Below are 6000 nucleotides of genomic sequence, written 5' to 3' on the forward strand. Positions count from 1 at the left end.
TGAAAATTGTGGCACGCATTACAAATTCGTGAACTGTTCGTGAACTATGCGCAACCTAGTCGTGCCACTGCGTACCACTTCGTGGCATCGAAATAGAAATTTCGTGGCGCAAAGAATGGTAGGCACACCCCCGGGGTAGTGGCACGCAGTTCACTTGTTCACGACAGGGTCGCGCATACTTTGCGCATAGGTCAAGCATACTTCACGCATAGTTCACGAATGATATGCGCAAAATTGTGAGTGCAGACCACGTGATCAGTATGAGTCGTCCTGATCAACGAACGTAGAGGGTGTTAACACAAGAACGTTGAATATTTAAATTTGCGCTAGATGTCACAGAATATAGTCGATTTGACATTTTCCGAACCTAGAAATGTTCTTTCCGATGAAGTTTTTTTCTTGATTCGTGTTCCTATGGGGTCCTAGAACAAATTCAGCTTGGTTGCCAAAAGTTGACGTTTGGGCAATTTTGCTAATTTGCATAAATCCAAAATGGCCGCCAGATGCCATCTTGAAAACCTAACTTTTGAACCCCTGTCCACAAAATGATGAGTAATGACTCGTTTTAGGGGTTTAGAGATGTGTAGAACTGATTTCTGTAATCATTTTTGCAATATAAGGTCATCTTTAAGTCAAATCCAAGATGGCCGCCATATGGAATCTTGAAAAATTGACTTGTGTTCCCCTTGCCCCAGAATGACGAGTAATACCTCTATTTAGGGGTTTTGGGGTGTGCAGAATCCATTTCTGCTTTCTACTTTGCAAGATAATGTCATTTTCAGGTCAAATCCAAGATGGCCGCCATATGACGCCATCTTGAAATATCAATTGTTGAACCCTTTGCCCCAGAATCATGCATAATAACTCTATTCATGAGTCATTAGGTATGTTGATTCAATTCATGTAGTTATTTTGCACAAAGGATAATCTTCAGATAAAATCCAAGATGGCCGCCAACCGCCATCTTGAAAAATTACTGTCTGAGGCTTATACGTGGTAGAACTAATGTAAAGGGATTTCAGTAAGAATACTCATTTCTTTTATTAATTCTCAAGTTCATTTCAACATTAATTACTCAACTTAGAATGAATCCTCTTTAGGTTTGGGCTATCCATTTCGAGTGTATTTTTTTAAGGTCCATTCATACCTTTGTACTGAAGAGGCTTTTAGGGTCTTATTTCAATTTGAAAGTGTTTTATCAATATTATTTTTCTAAATCAATGTGTCCAATGATTGGTAGGCATCAGTTCGCCTTAAAAGACGATGGTGTAGCGCTAGGCCTTACATTTTCGAGAGTGTCTATAGAGCTCCACTCTAGAGTGGCAGTCTCTAGAGCAAATTTTTACAGATGGAGGATGGCGCTGAGACACGTTTATATAGAGATGCTGCCCTAGCCTTCCTCCTAGGCCTTTGGTCTGCCAATTTAGCATTCCGATTATTTTCTGACGTCTTGACCCCTGTACTTAGTAGCTCTCCATAGAATGGATGGCGACTATCATCTACACCTTCATAAGTGTAAGTGTCTATGCCGGCAAGTTTTATGTCATATTTGCATGTGTCTTTAAAACGGAGGTGTGATCTATCGATGGGGTGAGACCAATCACACAGCTTACCTTACCTTGGCGAATCCAAGAAGGGATTCGCCAAGGTTTCATGGGGCAAACATGCCCCAACCACCTGAGGTGCCTTTGACTAAGGAGCGAGAATAAGCTTTTGATGCCAGCACGTACGCTGAAGGGCCTCTGTATTTTTCACTTTGTCCTGCCATTTAACGTGCATGATACGTCCGAGGCAGCTGACATGGAAGGTGTTTAGCCACTTTTCTTGGTCGGCGTACGTTTTCCAGGACTTACTTCCGTGCAGGAGCTTGGCCATGACTGTGACAGATTTTACAATCCTGATGCTTATATGCTTGTCCTGTGAAAGGGGACAAGAGACATATAGTCGGTCCAAGGTAGGTGAGAAGTCCACCATAACCAGACGAGTGTGTGCCGTTGATATACATATCTGGAGGACAGTCGGTGTCTTGAGTCTATCAGGATTTCTGACCGTCTCAAAGTCTGATGGATGGTCCAAACCCCTTACATGCACAAGACAGGCAGCTGTTATGTATGACTAGGTCTTGTACTCCCACTTCTTGAGAGGCAGGGGCGACATCGTTTCCGTAAAACATTTCACGAATGAGAACAATCCTGACCGTGGACATGGTGGAACAGTCTTGGGGAGCCTATCTTCTGCAGGAGGCTAAAGAGTGCACTCCTGCTGACCAAGTCATTGGCTCTTGTCAGGAGGAAAAGTCCAATAATAATTATAAAGGAAGTTATTAAATCATTTTTTGTTTAAAAAAATACGGAGAAATTACTTTTTAATTCAAATAATACTTTAAAGTCATTTCACTGGAAAAGTATGGTTGCACAGAAATAAAAAAGGGATCAAAACTCCTGAAATCATAGCCCAAACCTTGAATGATTTAATTATAAAGTAAGCGGTTAATGACGAAATCTGTCAACCATCTGACCATCTTAGATATGACTTGACCTCGAACTAAAAATGGAGTGATTAAAAGAAATGAATCATTCTCACTGAAATCCCCTTACATGAGCTCCAATACATAACAACAACCTTATTAGGGACAGCACTTCTTCAAGGTTCAATAGTCTCGGAAGTAGTTTTTTTTTCTTAATATGGCGTTTAGTGATCATGTTGGATTATTTTGACCTTGAGATGATCCTACATTGCAAAATTATGAACAGAAATTGAATAAACATACCAAATAACTCACGAAAAGAGGGATATTATTCATGATTCTGGGACAAAAACTTGAGAATTAATAAAAGAAATGAGTATCTTACTGAAATCCCTTTAAATTAGTTCTAACACGTATAAGCCTCAGACAGTAATTTTTCAAGATGGCGGTTGGCGGCCATCTTGGATTTTATCTGAAGATTATCCTTTATGCAAAATAACTACATGAATTGAATCAACATACCTAATGACTCATGAATAGAGTTATTATGCATGATTCTGGGGCAAAGGGTTCAAAAATTGATATTTCAAGATGGTGTCATATGGCGGCCATCTTTGATTTGACCTGAAGATGACATTATATTGCAAAGTAGAAAGCAGAAATGGATTCTGCACACCCCAAAACCCCTAAGTAGAGGTATTACTCGTAATTCTTGGGCAAGGGGAACAAAAGTAAATTTTTCAAGATTGCATATGGCGGCCATCTTGGATTTGACCTGAAGATGACTTTATATTGCAAAAATGATTACAGAAATCAGTTCTACACATCTCTAAACCCCTAAAACGAGTCATTACTCATCATTTTGTGGACAGGGGTTCAAAAGTTAGGTTTTCAAGATGGCATCTGGTGGCCATTTTGGATTTATGCAAATTAGCAAAATTGCCCAAACGGCAACTTTTGGCAACCAAGCTGAATTTGTTCTAGGACCCCTTGGGAACACGAATCAAGAAAAAAACTTCATCGGAAAGAACATTTCTAGGTTGGTGTATTGAGCCTATGAGACTGTCAAATCGACTAATAGGGTGTCGAGAATATTTGATGAAAGCACGTCGGGACAGTGCGTGAACACTGCGTGAACTATGCGCGAACACTGGGTGAACTATGCGCGAACTATGCGCAAACAATGTCCAAACATGTCGTGAACTTGTCGGGACATTGCGTGAACTGATATAGCCTAGTCGTGCCATAAAGTGTCCCGCATTGGCACGCATCAATGCGGGGCAATGCGGCACCACAATGCGTGCAAGTGTCAACCGGGCATATGTTGTTGGTAAAACGCACAAGGCAAAATATAAGAGTCTCGATACCATGAACTAAAATCAAAAGAATAAGCACTTCCTTTATACACACTCTTGAAATAAAAACTGTACAAGGGGCATGCAAACTGCTTCCTATCAATCTCTAAACATAATTACAGTAATAAGTCCAAAATTTACCAAATGCCGTAACATATATAGAAGTAAAATAAAATCACTATAAAATCATGAATGTACTGCACCTTTTGATATGTATATAAAAATGATAAACAGATAAATAAGGAGAAATCACCAAAACATATGCCCGGTTGACACTTGCACGCATTGTGGTGCCCGCATTGCCCCGCATCGATGCGTGCCAATGCGGGACACTTTATGGCACGACTTGGATATATCAGTTCACGCAATGTCCCGACAAGTTCACGACATGTTTGGACATTGTTTGTGCATAGTTCACCCAGTGTTCGCGCATAGTTCACGCACTGTCCCGATGTGCTTTAATCAAATATTCTCGACACCCTATTCTGTGACGTATCTAGCGCAAATTTAAATATTCAACGTTCTTGTGTTAACACCCTCTACGTTCGTTGATCAGGACGACTCATACTGATCACGTGGTCTGCACTCACAATTTTGCGCATATCATTATGCGTGAAGTATGCTTGACCTATGCGCAAAGTATGCGCGACCCTGTCGTGAACTGCGTGCCACTACCCCGGGGGTGTGCCTACTATTCTTTGCGCCACGAAATTTCCATTTCGATGCCACGAAGTGCTACGCAGTGGCACGACTAGGTTGCGCATAGGTTGCGCATAGTTCACGAACAGTTCACGAATTTGTAATGCATGCCACAATTTTCAACATGTTGAAAATTTTGGCACGCATTTCACTCACTGCCACGCACCTATCCGCAAGCTGGCACGCATAGCTCGCGCATTGGCCCGCATGAGTGCGTGCCCATGCGCAAACTATGCGGGAACCACAATGCGTGCAAGTGTCAACAGGGCAATACACACATTTGTAAATAATTTCCTACCTGCAACGTTAAAAAACAAATACACAGATAAGAAATAAGACAAAAGTCTAAATTGGACAGCTGATAAATGACATAAAAATAGGTATTAACTGATAGGGTAATATACAAATTGACCACTCTCAATAAACCATCAGCCAAAAGGAAAATATTTTAAACTACAGTCCAAGCAATTCACAATAAACAATGCATAAATAGCTAGCATCATATAGCTGCAAAACATAGCAATCCTAACCATACCAAACAAAATTAAGGGCATTAACTGGGGGGGGGGGGTACAACAATAAAGGCTTATCAATGCAAAATACATGTATCATACAACAATGTCATTTTCATGCTATATAAAGTTCAAATAAATGAAACAATCTTATACTCCCAAATTTATTTCAGCAAAAACTAAGGGAAAACAAGCATTTATAAAAACACACCCATGCCCACGCATAGCAAGCATCTGTTAAAAATCACACTACATACAAGATCATACACATGTCTCATAACTACAAGCAGTAGTACATCACTACACAAAATACTAAATAAACAACAATACATGAATAAGAAAACCATATTCATATAACAATGTTTAATTAGCAGGGTCATTCTAAGCCCAAAACAAGTAGTCCATACAAACAAAAGTATAAAACATTTACAAAAATACATAAGGCCATCAAGTATACAATAATATCAATGAGATCAAATTTCAATAAAAAAAAAACAAGTGTCCATGATGACATCAAAATTTATGAAAAACCAATTAAGCTGTCCAGTATTTGCAAAAACAGAAGCAACCAAATCCGAGGTAAAGGCTTAGTCAATAGTTCATCCATCATGGTACATGTGAATAACATGGTCCAAAAAGTCCAGAGAATCAATCACGGGTAGCGGTTATAAATGTAGTCCATCCACTACTAGGGATGTCCCATATTACTTATATTATATGACCAATGAAATTTATTTTTTTTGAATAGCTACTTTGCTATTCTTTTATCTCTGTACACTCACACTAGCACAAAGAAATGCACTGAAAATGCCTAGTTTCTATGCAATGACCCATTTTAATGTGTTACTCATATTCACTATATGGATGCATACATATCCTACCTGCATACAGCCCAGCAGTGAATGTAATGACAATAGGTCCTTATTAATTGTAATATAAAGGTGTATGTAATTTTGTGTAGATATCA

The sequence above is a fragment of the Lytechinus variegatus genome, chromosome 1 (assembly GCF_018143015.1).
Source record: "Lytechinus variegatus isolate NC3 chromosome 1, Lvar_3.0, whole genome shotgun sequence".
Taxonomy (NCBI): domain Eukaryota; kingdom Metazoa; phylum Echinodermata; class Echinoidea; order Temnopleuroida; family Toxopneustidae; genus Lytechinus; species Lytechinus variegatus.